Below are 16,109 nucleotides of genomic sequence, written 5' to 3'. Positions count from 1 at the left end.
TTTCGCTGCGTCGATTAGGATTATTGTGAGGTGATTGATAATACTGGGCTGTTCTTCGAGAATATAAGTCTGGTTTATCAATTGGTTCCTATTCACCTTGATTTATCAAAAGACGGAACAAAACTCGTAGGTATATTCGTGGGAGACAGATTTATCTATTACCGTAGACTTTTCTGTGTGATACAGATTTGTTTATTAAAGTCTTCGAATTTGGGTCGTAGCAACTCTTAGTTGTGGGTGAGATCAGATAAGGGAATCAAGTACATAGAATCCTGTTGGGATCAGAGGCGTAGGAGCATAACTGTACCTTGGATCAGTGTGAGATTGATTGGGGTTCAATGATAAGCACGAAAGTGCTACATTTTATACCCATATTTATATTATATAGGACTCAATATTTTGACTAATGACACTATTTTAGTGCTTTTATAGAAAGTACCGGAGAATTGGATTACCCGAAAAAGAATCGATAAAATGCGAAGCTAAATGGCGTTTCCAGCCAAAATCAGCTAATGCTCTGGGCACACAGAAGGAAATGGGCTGAAACTTCACTATTTTCAGTCACCACATAACATTGATTGCACTTTGCATTCAAGCCCATAACCAACCATCAGAGAGGCAGGTGAACCCTAGTGGATTAGAGAAGATAGAGTGGACGTGGCTTCATTTTATTGCAGCAACATCTTCATTTCTATTCAAGAGAAAAGGGGTTTGGTTAGTGTTCGAATCATGAGGATTTGATGGAGATTTCTTCCAGTAACAGCGACAACAGATTTGCCGGTTTTTATATCAACCAAAATTGGGAAATGTCTCAACAATTCAAACAGTGGAAGAAGGTCTGGAGAAGATGGTGATCCGAGAATTACTGGTGGTGCTGTGATTGAGTTTGTGTGCGAATTGCTGAAGATTTGGAGCTGAATTTTATGCCGACAGTGGACATATTAATGATATACCGAGAATGGAATTCAGGCACCAAAAGTTGATGGGGTGTATGTGAAGATTTGAGATGAAAGAAAGAGTTGTACTGTTGAGTTTGGATGTAAACTCAAGACAGCAACATGGAGAAGAAGCTCTTGTGTTCATTAAGAAGTGGTGGCAGTGATTATGTTCTCAAACTGATGTTAATGGTGGCGGATTAAATCAATGCAGACGGAGTTCAGTCCACGGGACTATACTCAGTGCGATGGAGCTGAAGTTGATAGCTGTTCTTGAGAAATATCTCAACTGCACATGAACTGAAGTTGGTTGAATCATTGGTGTTTACCGGAAGTTCATGAGAGTGGTGGATTCAGTCTGCCAGTTTCCATGTGGGGTTGTTCGATTGCATGGAGGATGGTCGCTGGTGTTGTTCACATGGGAAGATGCAACGAAGATATATGGGAGACTTCAATGGCTTATATAAACAAGAAGATGGAGCAGCTAGTATTGACTGGGTCATACTAGGATTGAATGTGTGCCGAGGAAGCAAACAGTGGATCTGAATACAAGGGTTCCGTCTGCAGTAGTCAGCGATGCTGAAATGAGTTTGGAAACTGGTTGTAACTGGTGGAGTTGCTTAGAGGTTCAGGTCGAAGGAAAGAGTGTTGCAGAACACGAGGAGATGGTTGCATTCGAAGCAGTTTGGTGCTTTGGCCGGACGAATAGAAGACGAAGAAGAGTCTCGTTTGTTGGCTGAGATTAAGCTGCTGCTGTGATCGGTGGGTGATGAAATTAGATGACCAGACGGAATATGGATAGGGGTGATGTTTTGTCTGGAATGGAGTTGAAGTTAGATGGTCAGGCAATTATAGTTGGCTTGCCTGGTTGCAGAAGGAGCTGTAGCCGAGACTTAGCTGGACAGTATTGAGTTGGACTTCAGCCGTAGACGTGTTGTGGTCTGACATTTTGAAGGAGAGTTAGTGATGTTGGCTAGAGAGTTTGTTGTGGCCGGAACAGAAGGCAACAGACCATGAGAACTTGGCAGTGACTGTTGAGATGGTCGAAGAATGGAAAGAAGAGTAATGGACTGGGCCTTGGGCCTTGGCAGATATCGGCTAGGTCTGGGATTCCTTCGCAGCAGGAGGGAGATATATTTCAGTCGAGAAGAGAGTTTTAAAAAAAGAAAAAAAAGGGAGGCCGAACGGAGTTCTTTTGGAAGGAGGCGCGGCGGAGAGCCGTGAAGAGGAGCTAGGGTTTGAGAAGTTTCATTGCCCATTTTTCAATTATATTGGTTTAGCTAATCTTGATTTCAATTTGTTTTATGGTTTTTGGAGAAATCCATGGCTAGTTAATCCATATTAGGGTTTAGATAGAAGCCAATTTAGTTTCATAAACTCTACGATGATATTTCTAATAATGATTCATTGATTAGTGATTTCTCTTCATATAGCTTGGTGTTTTATCGTTCATGTGATTTTCTAGATTATTTATGCTTTTGAATTGATATTTCGTGCTTCGGTTAAATCCCTAGACGAGGTATGCAAAGATAGATAGGTAATGCTTTAGAATCGCTACATTCGAAGCAAATGAAGTTACATCGGAGAAACTATATTTTAGAATTTAATATAACATCTTCCGGGACATGAGATTGATTTCGAAATTTGTCTTGAGTGATAAATAGAGATTAGTAAAGTTTTATATGATTGAATTGGTGGAAATCGAAAACCCTAACAACCCTTTCTCATTTTTGTTACGTCTTTGTTATTTAGTATTTCATTTTGTCTTAATTTCTGAAAACTCTCAAAAACATCATATTACGATTACTTAGTTTTTGGTATTAGTTGGTAGAGTATTTCACACTCCTCGTGGGAACGACCTTTACTTTCCATTGTTCTACTAGTTAGACACTGTGCACTTGCAGTATTTTATTGTGGGTTTTCCGAACCTATCAAGTTTCTGGCGCCGCCGACGCGGATTTGTTTATAGATTTGTTTTTAGGTTTCATTTTTATTATTTTTTGTTCTTTTTTACGCCTTTTGGTATTTCTTGTTTGTTTTTAGATTTGGAGCCAAGCTAAAGAAAGAGAAGAAAGTGTTGAAAACAAAAGCTAAGCCAAAGAAGGAAAGAAAAGGAGAATTCAAGAGGAGTGAAGAAGAAGATTTTTGTACTTAAAGATTTTTTTTTTATTTTATTTTTAGAAACTGTAAATAGGTTTTTATTTTTGTAATTTATATTTTATTTTTCGACTTTTTTATTTTTGGACATTGGACATTTTTATTTTTTTAAAAACCCTATGGAAGGGTAATTTTAAATAAACTGTTTGCAGAGAAGGACGGTGATTACGACATCACCTCGGCCCCTCGGGTTCGTACACAACATTGGAGTTGTGGCCCGAGTCGACTTCAACGGTTCATCCCCCGTCTGGAACGGGAGGTAAGAATTCTAAACACCCGCGAGTCTCCTGTCAGCGGGTTTACTGGATGATTTTGTATGCATATATGTTGAGGAATCGAATACGGCTATTTTAATTTCCTAGTAAAGGGCAAGGCCTGGCCATACAAGATAAGGGTTCGGATTTCATCACCGTTCTCTTCTTGCCCGCCTTAGGAAAACGAAACCAAACGCGAACCTAAGCCTAAAATTTTGACTAGAACGAGACCGATAGGGTAACGAGCTTAATAGGAAAGTCATTCGAGAAATATTGGTTACTCTTTTAAGCATACTTCGAAGTTCATGATGGTTTTTGTGAGTTGAATGCGTGACTGCGCCGCCTTGTAATAGCGGTTGTGCCTTGGTTATCAAAGCTCCACTGAGCTTCCCTCCCCCTATTCAACTTGCTTTGACTCGGATTGATTCCAGAGGGGCTTGCTTAAATTGTAACGAATTCCCTTTCGAAGGATTAGAAGATGGTATAGAAACAATCTAAGTGGAGCCATCATTCTTTTTGTTTGCTAGATAAAATAGGCTTGTTGTGGTCGAGTCAGCCTTCTTTGTGCTTGTTTAGAATTCCCCTGCAGTTAGGATGTCGAACTGGTATTATAATAGCCAATACAATGAGTATCCGACTGAGCAGCTTGGACGTTATCCTTTTTATGACCATAGTGTGAATACTGATTGGGAACGCGAAACTTTTGAAGGTTACGGGTCATACCATGGTGAGCCCAATTACTATCCACATGCGCACCGGTCATACGAGCAAGAAGACTATAGCACTAGTTCCTCGTCTTTGGAGGATGCAATGAAACTATTGAAAAGTAGTCCTTTTTATGATCCTTCTGATAATTCCTCTTTACTAGAGTCAACACGTAAATTAGCTGAGTCAAGACGTAAGTTAGCAGAAATGAATAACTTAGTTTTTGACGAAAGAGAACTTTCTATAGAGGAATCCCTCAAGTTGATGGCTGAGACGAACGAAAGACTTGCTCTAAATAATCTTACTTTCCAATATAGTGTTTCCAATAATACCCTTAAAAATGAGGATAGTTATTTACATAATCAAGATGACGAGGTTAGAATTGGTAACACTACTTGTTTTGATGAGGTTCGATCATTTTCATGTTATTATAATGATGATTATGATGAGGATAGTATCGATGAAGAACATGAAATATGTAGGCATAGTGATCAGGAATTTGTTACACCGATTGAGCTTTATAATGATAGTACTGTTTCTAGTACAAATCCAAATAATTTTACTAATTATTCACCTATTCAAAAGGACGAGGATTTGACTAGAGATACCCCCGTTTTAGATGATGTAGTATTTCCTGTTTACGAAGCCGATGATAGTTTTGAGGAACAAGTTTATTTGGAGAATATTGTTTTAGAGTCTAGAAATTTAGAAACATTAGACTTAGAAAAAGAAAATGAACTCTTAGAAATGAGTGAGGATGAACCCGACTTAGAAGAATCAATTGACAATTTTCAGGAATCCGATGACCTAGAAATTAGGGAAGTTGTGACTAGTCTTTCTAGAGACACAGAAAACTCTAAGTTTAGGGGTGATTATCAGTCTCCGTGTGCTTTAACTCTTAGAAAGTTCCCTCGTGTAGGACTTGACATTTGTGCCTCAACCATCTTACAAGACTATCTTCGTACACTTTTTCCTGAACCTAATGATGTCCAGAGAGAAGCTCAGTTGTTAGAAACCCATCCTCTGGTTGATGTGGTTAACCCAGGATATGATACCAAGATTGACTTTGTTTTCCCACCAAATACTTTTCTTCCAATTGTGGGAACATTTGATTTTAAGATGTGTCGGTTATTAAGTTTTGAGACTAAACCTAATTACTTTAGGAGAATAGGGTCGACACATTTGCTTAAGGAAGACCAACTCTTTCATTGTGGTCAGTTTTGTGAGTCAAGTATAATTGACTTTAAGGATCCGCAGTTGTTCAGGTTATTGTTATGTGCTTCTAAGTTCCTACTTGAGTATTTCCAGACTCTACAACCTGATCTTAAGAATCCTTCTTTTGAGAAAGTCCTGACTATGAATTTTTTTTATTTAGACCCTTTTATAGAGCCTGAACCTGAGCCACAACTAGAGATAGTTTTCTTAAACAAAAAGTTAAATAAGGGTATGTTCGGTATCTTCTTGGTCTGTTGAAGTTTCCTCTTCTTGTGGTTAGCACTTTTCGATCCAGATGACCCACAATTATTCCGGCTACTTCTATATGATTCTATGAGGTGACTAATTCCTTCCGATGTCTGGCTGAAGACTTTAAACTTAGAACTTCTTGGGAAGTAACCCAATCTCATGCAACACGGTAATATCTTTCCTTAACTCTTTTGCTTCAAATGGTAACAGTTTCTCCTTGTTCATGTACTTTTAATTTTATCTTTAGAACATTGAGGACAATGTTAGATTTAAGTTTGGTGGTATGGGAGAAACTTTTTAGTTGCACTTTTGAAACTTCTAGCGTCACATGGTATCCGGTTAGCTAAGTTTACATACTGTTTCTCACCGAAAAGATAGAAATTGGAATTCTAGGGATAACAACTTATTGAGACATTAGAGAAAAAGACATTGAGATCTTTGAAATTCAGGAGAGAACTTGTTCCTTTTAGAGGGTAACCGTGATGGACCTAACCATCCATGATGGAAAGGAAAGTAGGTCAGGAAATTCCAGAAAGACAAAGAAACCTCACAATGTAATCATAGTTACTGGATTACGACTCTCTCTCAGTAGAAACTTATCATCATCAACAGACAGAGCGACATCAAAATCTATGAAGAAAGTTGAAGACGTTTAAGGTTTAGAAGCAACAATAGAAAAGAATAATTCAAAAATCAAAGTTGAAGACTTAGTTACAAGAAGTTGTAAGAGGAAATGATATAAGTTGTTGGAATTCATGATACCAAGACATCTTAAGTTGCGAAGATCCAAGTTTTTAAAGTCCTTCTCTCATGGCCTTGTAAATTTTTGTCTTGTAATTTTTTGTACTCAAACAAAAAAAAAATGAAAAATGAAAAATGAAAAATGAAAAATGAAACTTCATTACGTTCTTTTTGTTCAATAAGGCCATAGGGAAGAAGAAATTTATAAGTCAAGCAAGAAATCGAAGAGAAGATTTAATTGTCAAGGTTTTATGAGGTTCGAGAGTTTATCATCAACAGTTGAAGACCGAAGAAGGCGTTGTTTCTACTAAGCACTGTGAGAGAGTCGAAAAAAGATGCATTTTGGTTGCTTTGTTAGTTTGCTTTCAATCTGGCACAAGATCTTTCTAGGACTGGTTTAACTCATCACACGTAATTAGTCCAGCTGTGTAGCAGATGTCCCTCTCATTTTTATCTCTCTCTTAATCTTATCCATCTGTAAAGCAGCGGACGCATCTTACAATGTTTATCTAGCTGTGTAGCGGATATCTCTTCATCTAGCAGTGGTGTGGATGTGTCTCCCCTTTTCTTCAGTCAGCTTTAGAGCTGACACCTTTAATTTCTATGGCATTTTAGTTACTTGGAGATAGGTTGAGAATATGTATGTCCTCATAGCTCTTTAGATACTTGTTACCAATTAGAAGTCATGGTTTTTGTTGGTACACCTCTGTTAAACCCACCCGAGACTAACTCGTTTTTTTTTTTTTTTTTTTTTTTTTTTTTGCTCGAGGACTAGCAAATAATAAGTTTGGGGGTATTTGATAGACACATTTTTGTGTCTAAGTTGTCCTCAATTATCTCCATGTTGGTACTAGATTTTGTACTTATTATGGTGTTTTGTGTATGTGTAGGTGTTTTTGAAGAAATAAAAATGTGTGGAAATTCGGCTCGAAAAGTTGCCCGGGGCACCCCGAAAGAAACGTGTTATCCGCACCCTATCACTGGATAGGGGAAATCATCACCATCTTCTTCACTGTTTAAAGAATAAATTTTGGCGGGAAAATAGTTTCAGATTGCGTAACTTCTTGTGTTGATTTCTGGGATGATTTGTTGGGATCTTTTCGCTGGAATTGATTGGGAATATCCTGTTGCATTAAAACAGGAATGGTATGCAAGAAGATTTCACGTGATAAATACTTGATATTCTGGAATTGATTATGGGAGATATGTGAACTGTGAGAGAAGATTTTACTCTCTGGAATATATTCTATTGATTGAAAGAGATTTCTTTGCCAACTCAGAAACGTGTGGAAGTGTAGAACATAGAAGAAGGAGTTCTTGTTGGTTTTGGAAGTTTAAAAGATAAGAAGATATTCCCGATAATATTTTCCTTAATGCCGAGTAATGAAAAATATTTGTAGTTATGGAAGAGATTTCTTGTGCATGAGAGGCTATATAAGGTGCTGAGGAGTTTTAGACGAGGGGATGGAGAGTTAGGGGAAGAAACAGAGCGTATAATAGAAAGGTGCAAAGAGTTTTTCTGTTTTATAATATTTTCACCTCTTGTAAGCACTTTTGAGCAATGAAAAATTATTCTGAGTGTGTTTTCACCATGTGGAGCTAAACCCCATCATTGGGACGATGGAGGAAGCAACTTTTCATGATTGTGGTAAATGAATTAATTCTTTTATTGACTATTTGCATTGATTTAATTGCTTTATGATTTCTATTAATTATTTGTTATTTTGTTAGATTCCGCATGCTTAGTTCTAAATGCTTTAGATGCGTCATGCTTTTAACTTACAAATAATATTTTACGAAATCTATTTTTGGCAAAGAACTAGAGTCACAACTTCTTTTGTTTGAGCTATATTGTCTAGAATTAATGACTGAACCATAACAATATGAAAAGTAGTGGAATCCCGCGTCTCAGCATCTCTTCATCTTGTGACAAATTGTGTATATATATTTTTCCTTATTTTCTTTATTAAGTCTTAAAACAAATTCTCAACAAATCTGAGTGAACGAATCATCTTACTACAACATCATTGAAAAACCACATCAATTTTTGACACCCCCACACTTATATTTTGCTAGTCCTCGAGCAAAACTAAGAATTGACCCGCTACACAGCTGGTCATATCAAAAAAATTTCTTGTTTTTTTTAGACCCGCTACACATCTGGTCAAATAATAAGATAAAGAGAGAGAGACCCGATACACAGCTGGTCATACAAAATACCATACAAAAGACTCGCTACACAGCTGGTCATGACCCTAAAAACCATAACGATAATAATTTTTTTTTAAAGACCCGCTACACAGCTGATCATTTTTTTTAGACCCGCTACACAGCTGGTCATAACCTTTTTTTTTTAGACCCGCTACACAGCTGGTCATATCATTTTTTTTTTCTTGTTTTTTTAGACCCGCTACACAACTGGTCATAACATTTTTTTATTATTAAAAATTCCTATCGAAAGTGCCACACCCCCACACTTAAACATTACATTGTCCTCAATGTAATTGAGTCATCCAGCGTAAAAATTAAGGCGAGAAATTTTAAAATACAATAAAAGGTAAAAGATAGATTGCAGGGAACAAATCTGATGGGTTGACTCCCATGAAGCGAAAGGTATTTGTTTCACTGCTTGCCAGTAGCACGTTCTCAAATAATGTGGAGTTGGTACCCCAAGGTAAGCTGCGAATCATATATATAAAGCCTGAAGAATTGGGGATCAACCCAACTAATATGATTAGTCATAAACATGAACCTGCAGTAAGAAATATTAGTACCCAGAGAGATAAAACTGAATTCAATCCTATTTAAAACATAATTCAAACCTTGAATATGAAGTAAATCAGGTTCGCAGATAATTAGTAAAGATTGTTTAAAGAATTGAACAATTTTTGTACTCCCTAAATCAGGTTCTAAGTCAGCGGAAATAACTCCCACGACTGATATTGGTTCAAATTTAGCTAAGTCGGGCACACAAACATATGTTGGTTCAAATGCACTCTCTGAACAAGGCCTCAATGGAGTAATAATATCACGACTTATAGACCCATTATCATCTAAAACGGTTTCATTATCAATATCATCAAGACGAAAAAATTCAGAACTTAATGGCTTATGGGTCAAGGTCGGAGCATCCTCGACTGATGGGACTAGTCTAGACTCGGACAAAACTAGAGGTTCTAGTTTGGATTTCCATTTATTAGTGTCTAATAGCGGTGTGGAGTCTAACAAGGCGTTGAATTTACAAATAACACTATCGTCATCAAAATCATACCCAAAATGAGCTAAGCAAACCTCTAATGGATCTCCCAAGTGGCTCTTGCAAATGTCTTGCGAGTGCATACTTTCCTTTCGCCTGCACTTCGACTAAAATACCTAAAAAAAAAATCAAACAAACTGCGTTAAAAGAACTAAAAGAACAATAAAAATAAATTATTTACAAAAATTAAAAATAAGCTATATACAATGATATCAACTAGCGAGTATTTTGCTACCACTCCCCGGCAGCGGCGCCAAAAATTGATGTGGTTTTTCAATGATGTTGTAGTAAGATGATTCGTTCACTCAGATTTGTTGAGAATTTGTTTTAAGACTTAATAAAGAAAATAAGGAAAAATATATATACACAATTTGTCACAAGATGAAGAGATGCTGAGACGCGGGATTCCACTACTTTCCATATTGTTATGGTTCAGTCATTAACTCTAGACAATATAGCTCAAACAAAAGAAGTTGTGACTCTAGTTCTTTTCCAAAAATAGATTTCGTAAAATATTATTTGTAAGTTAAAAGCATGACGCATCTAAAGCATTTAGAACTAAGCATGCAACATCTAACAAAATAACTAAGCATTTAGAAATCATAAAACAATTAAATCAATGGAAATAGTCAATAAAAGAATTAATTCATTTACCACAATCATGAAAAGTTGCTTCCTCCGTCGTCCCAGTGATGGGGTTTAGCTCCACATGGTGAAAACACACTCAGAATAATTTTTAATTGCTCAAAAGTGCTTACAAGAGGTGAAAATATTATAAAGCAGAAAAACTCTCTGCACCTTTCTATTATACTCCATCCCCTCGTCTAAAACTCCTCAGCACCTTATATAGCCTCTCATGCACAAGAAATCTCTTCCATAACTACAGATATTTTTCATTACTCGGTATTAAGGAAAATATTATCGGGAATATCTTCTTACATTTTAACACGTTTCTTTCGGGGTGCCCCGGACAACTTTTCAAGCCGAATTTCCACACATGTTTATTTCTCCAAAAACACCTACACATACACAAAAACACCATAATAAGTACAAAATCGAGTACCAACATGGAGATAATTGAGGACAACTTAGACACAAAAATGTTTATCATTCAACTACAGTCCAGACCGAAGTTAGTTTGGAGTAGGCTAGTGTCTGTAGCGGCTTAATACAGTGTGTGTTCAATCTGGACTAGGTCCCGGGTTTTCTGCATTTGCGGTTTCCTCGTTAACAAAATTTCTGGTGTCTGTGTTATTTCTATTCCGCATTATATTTGTTTATATAATTGAAATATCACAGGTTGTGCGTTGTTCAATCAATTAGAATATCCGACCTTTTGGTTATTGATTTAAGTTGATTGAAACTTGGATATTGGTCTTTGGTACCATCCAAGTTATCTCTCTTTGATAAAGACTCGTAGATTTCTATTTGCTTGAGTAAAGATCAAATCGAGAGATTGAGATATAAACTCGTTGATATACTTTTTATCTAGATTGAGTCTGACTGTATAGTTGATTCTCTACAAAGTATATTGGAGTTTGTCCATACAGATTTCTAAGTGAAATATTGGGTGTGGTTGTTGTGCGCCCACTTTTTCAATTGGTATCAGAGCAGGAAAACACATTCAAGACCTCACAAGTCTATGTTTGTAGAGATCTGACTCTATGGACAGAGGTGTTATCTCAATTAACGTACCACCAATCTTAGATGGCTCAAATTACTTATGGTGGAAAATTGTTATGCGAGCTTTTCTTCAAGCACGTGATTTTCAATCATGGGTATATGTTGTTAATGACTATAATGCTCCCGTCGTGGCAGTTGGAGATGTAAACGTTCCCAAGCCTATTGTTGAATACACCCCTGCCGAGATAAATGTTGTAAAGAAAAATTCCGACGGTTTGAATGCCATTATACATGCCATTACCCCAAATCTTCAGCACCATGTGTCAAACTGCACTAAGTCGCAAGAAGCTTGGGATATCTTAGAAACTATTTTTGAAGGTAATGCCAGTGAAAAGGAAGCTAGGCTTCAAAACCTTAATTCCGATTGGGAAAACCTTCGTATAGCAGATGAAGAAACATTTGATGAGTTTAATCACAAAGTGTCTAAGATTGTTAATGCATTTTTTGCATTAGGTAAGACTATTCCTGAAAAGGACATTGTGATGAAAATTCTCAGATATCTGCCATCCATATATGATTCTAAGAAGCATACCATCGTTGAGGGAAATAACCTTGATAATATCTCCAGAAATACGCTGGTTGGGAAGCTTAAGATCTTTGATCACGAACATTCATCCAAAACTCAGGATGTTGCGTTCAAAGCATAAAAGGACACTAAATTACTTGATAAGAGTAAAAAAGTGTATATCTCTGAAGATGATCAATCTGAGACAGATTCATCAGATGAAGATCTTGACAAGTCAGTCTCGATGATCACAAGACAGTTTAGGGATCTTCTGTTGAAGAGAAGTAAATGTTTCTCCAAAGATAAGCCCAAAGCATCAGTTAAACCTCATAATCGTATTCCTCCGAAAAACAGGGAAACAGATGAAACTGATGATGAGGATATGCCTCAGTGCTTTAATTTTTGCAAACGGGTGCCCAACTCGTAGAAAATACACTGGGAACAAAGGTCTTGTTGCAACTATTGATGAAATGTCTGACAACTATGATTCTAATGAAGACGAGAAATCAAGTGTTGCACTTCTTGGTGAAAATATTGATTTTGATAATTGTAGCAATACATATATCAATCTTGATATTCTTTCAGGAGATAATCCAACTATTCTGGAAGAAAAAATTGACCTATTTCTTGGAAACTCTGTTTGTAATGTTTCAGGTTCCACCATGTGTCTAGCTGCATGCACATATCAGAAGCCTGACTTTTATCCTAGTTTGACGTGCTCGTATTGTTCTCTAAATGGTCATGAACTTTCAAGGTGTTACAAGTACAAACACCAATTAAGGAACGTCAACAAACTTCAACGAAGAGAAAATCAATTAGCAAATAAGCTTAAACTTGCTCAGAAGACCGCTAAGGTATGTAGGATTTTATCTTCGTCTAAGAAGTTAGTTTCCAAGAATAAAGACTTTTGAGTGAAGTTGCGGGAACATGAGCATAGCTTTTGAAATGTTCCCATAAAAACGCCTGAAGAAAAGCAATGTGGATATGTGACTCACCTTCTTATACCCATTGGAAGCATGCATGTCCGTCGCTAAGGCATCCAGATGAGAATACAGTGATCCAAGAAACAAGGAACCTAGGGGAAGGACCTCACCTTTTGCCAGCCTTATAGAAAACATAACAAGGTCTCCTCTTATGGTCTTTCTTCTAGAACCGTCGTCGAATATGTCTCTGGATAACCACAAAGACAGGAATGCAATCACGCTGAGCTCGTCTTCCAATTCCTGACCGGGTTTCGGGTCTGCAGGAGACCAATCCGACACCCACCAAGTGTAAAAGCATTTCGTGTCTTTCTTCTCCTTCTCCAGATCATCGAATTTTCCCGCCTTTCGAAGTATAGCATTATAATCACAACGTTCTGCATCAGAAATTTTATAGAAGAAGCTTCCAGCGACAAGCAGATTCATCAATGCAACTACGTTTTCCAGAGTAATGGTCATCTTTCCCCATCTACATATGGCTGTATGAGTAGAGGGACTCCACCGAGAACTGAAAGTGATCAAGCCTGCAGCATCTTTCTTAACTTGAAGAGTGGCGGATGCCATGACCGCATCAAGGATTTGCGCTTTGATCAAATTATCCTTAATACTTTTATTATTCAGCATGCGTCTCATCCATCCTTCATAAGGACCCAACAGGATATGACAAATCTTGAATTCAATAGGTGAAGGTGGATACCCATTTCTCCGAAGACAGAATCTCATCACAAGTGCTGAAGAAGAGGATGGATCAACTTCCATATTTTCTGAACCAGAGAGCAGGACTATCTTGTGAGAAGGATGCTTTCTAATATTCAGAAAAGACACGGTGAACAACTCATCATCTATGTTTGGCATATCTTTGAAGCTTTCAACACTCCCTGACTTGGCAACAGTATTATCCCCAGAAGACATCTTAACAGGAGCCCTTTCGTTCATTCTACAATAAAAGGCAGGGGAGTCAGTACTTGTATGAAAACGCATGGTATGTGTAGTCACACGCGACAGAACACACATTCACGTTGGAGTACACAAGGCTAGGACAATCATACAAGCAAGGCTGGTATTGGGCCATGCAGGCAAGACTGATATCATGACAGTAGGCTGGTGTTGGGTCACGTCAAGCCGATATTGGTAATCAAAGTCACAAGTCTGGTGTTGGGTCACGTCAAGCCGGTACATGACCGATCAAGGTCACAAGTCTGGTATTGGGCCACGTCAGCAAGCAAGACCGGTCGAGGTTACGAAACTGGTATAAGGTCGATGTTCAATCAGGCATACATAGTGGGACTCACGTTCAACTGAGCATATATGGTGAGGCCCGCATTCATTCGCACGTATTATAACACGGTTTTCTTTATTCATGAGAGTCGTGTCTACGAAATTCAAGCCAAGGGTTTTTCAAGCTATAACCTAAAAGCTAGGTTATGCATGCAACAATGAAAAGGAAGCAAAAACAACATGTTCATGGATTCACGGCTTGTTTTACTAAGCAATCCTGGCAATATCGACGGTTTTGCTAACTAATCATGATATATCTTGCAAAAAGAGTTTATCTAAGAAAGTAGGGTTTTCAAAAAAAAAAAAAACGTGAGAACAAGGGAGAACAGACGAAGTACCTACCTTGTAATGTGCGGTGGCAGTGGAAAAGTCCGGCGACGGCAGCAACTTCGGCAGCAGCAACATCGGCAACGTCAGCGGGAGTGGCGGTAGGAATCACGGACGGGAGCTGCCAAAAAAAAATAGCGTGAGAAAAGAAAAGGGGTCGGTCCCTTTTATAAGCAAACAATTGGAAGAATCCCAATAGAACAAGGATTCCTCTTTTAATTGGATTCCTCTTGTGATTGGCTTCCTCTTTTAATTCAGACGCCCAAGGAAGAAAACCGGTTCCACCCAAAAATTCCATACCTGCACGGCACGCTCACATGGACAATTGCTAGCGGTCGGTCAAAGTCCTTCAGGGTAAGCTTCCTTTATCTTGTCTTTCTCACATAGGTATGTCACCATCTCATGCCTACCCCACAATAGTGTAACCATTATATGCAAGGCAGGGGACTTAATGTTGATGGTGGATTTTCATTTGAGGCTAAAAATGTAAAAGCCAAAATTACACGCTGACATCCTGCAAAGGATAAAGCCACTAATAAAATGATGACTACTTCTTCACTTCGCTAATTCATCCAGGTTGGAGCATGTAGCAACAATCTCTTATACCCTGTGAATTTATAGCTCTATCAATTAATACATGACTAGCCTTGTATTTCCTGTTCCGCTGAACTCTCATTATTAGTGCGGCATGACGACTGAGTTTTTCTCTCAGCAGAGTAGCATGAATCTCCAAACGTTGATAATGAGGTATGCACGAAATACTCGTACATGCTACATCTCTCGGTGTGTTATACTAGCCCGATTAAACATATTTGAATCTGGACTGTCCATATCAGTCTCAGAAACAATCACGGCCACACAAGTCGGACGCACGATTTAACCATCCTAGACGATCCTCAGTAGGAGCAGGCTACTACATTAATGACCACCAGTAGGCCCACTTATGTGCTGGTCGGTTGAATACCTACCATGCCTCCAAAACTACCACCGAACACCAGCCTGAAGTTGTATGTCCATACTGGTATGGAGCAGCTCGGAGGAATCGTACAAACAAAGGCCTCATATGGCAGTCTCAAGTTCATCACGTCCGTCCAACTTCAACGGCGTAGTTGAACGGCATGGATAAACCCAAAGCCGCTCGAAAAATCGTCGTGGCGTACACCGACGGACCTTCTTCCTACCTGCATGACCGACTCTTCCTTAACCTGACCAGATTGAAATATACGTTTGTCCGAAGTTGTGTCAGCATGAAGAATTGAGGGTCGCAGGAAATTCCACTAATGGTCCCAAATTGATCACGACCATCCAATTTCACTGGCATGATTGGATGGCTTAGATCGGACCCATAGCCACCAGGCAGGTATTGGCGCGTTCACCACCAGCCCAACGTGGACCCCACATGGTCGGCCTCCCCAAAAGAGAAGCGTGGATTCCCAATTCGTCCAGACAAAGCAGCGTCGACGTGAAACCCTAATTAGGATTTGAGGCACATCACATGTGTCGCAAATCAGTCTCAACCATCAATCTTCGCAGGCATAGATGGAGGGTGTATATGTAGATTCAAAGGGCCCAGAGAATGTCAACACAATCACTATGGGCCCGCCTACATACATGACTAATCGGTCAAGACCAACTATGGTTGGTCGTCTCGATTTGTGCGCCCAAACTAGGGATGGCCACGCGTTTTCAACTGCAAATCGATCTCAACCACTCAACTTTGCCGGACAAATTGAGTGGATTAGATCACATCTTCACAGGACAGTAAGGTACGGACGTGTGCACTGGCCTGCCGACTGCATGCCTGACTGATCGGCCAAGACCGAC

This window comes from Papaver somniferum, chromosome 10 (assembly GCF_003573695.1).
Source record: "Papaver somniferum cultivar HN1 chromosome 10, ASM357369v1, whole genome shotgun sequence".
Lineage (NCBI taxonomy): Eukaryota > Viridiplantae > Streptophyta > Magnoliopsida > Ranunculales > Papaveraceae > Papaver > Papaver somniferum.
This window is presented reverse-complemented; position numbering follows the sequence as displayed.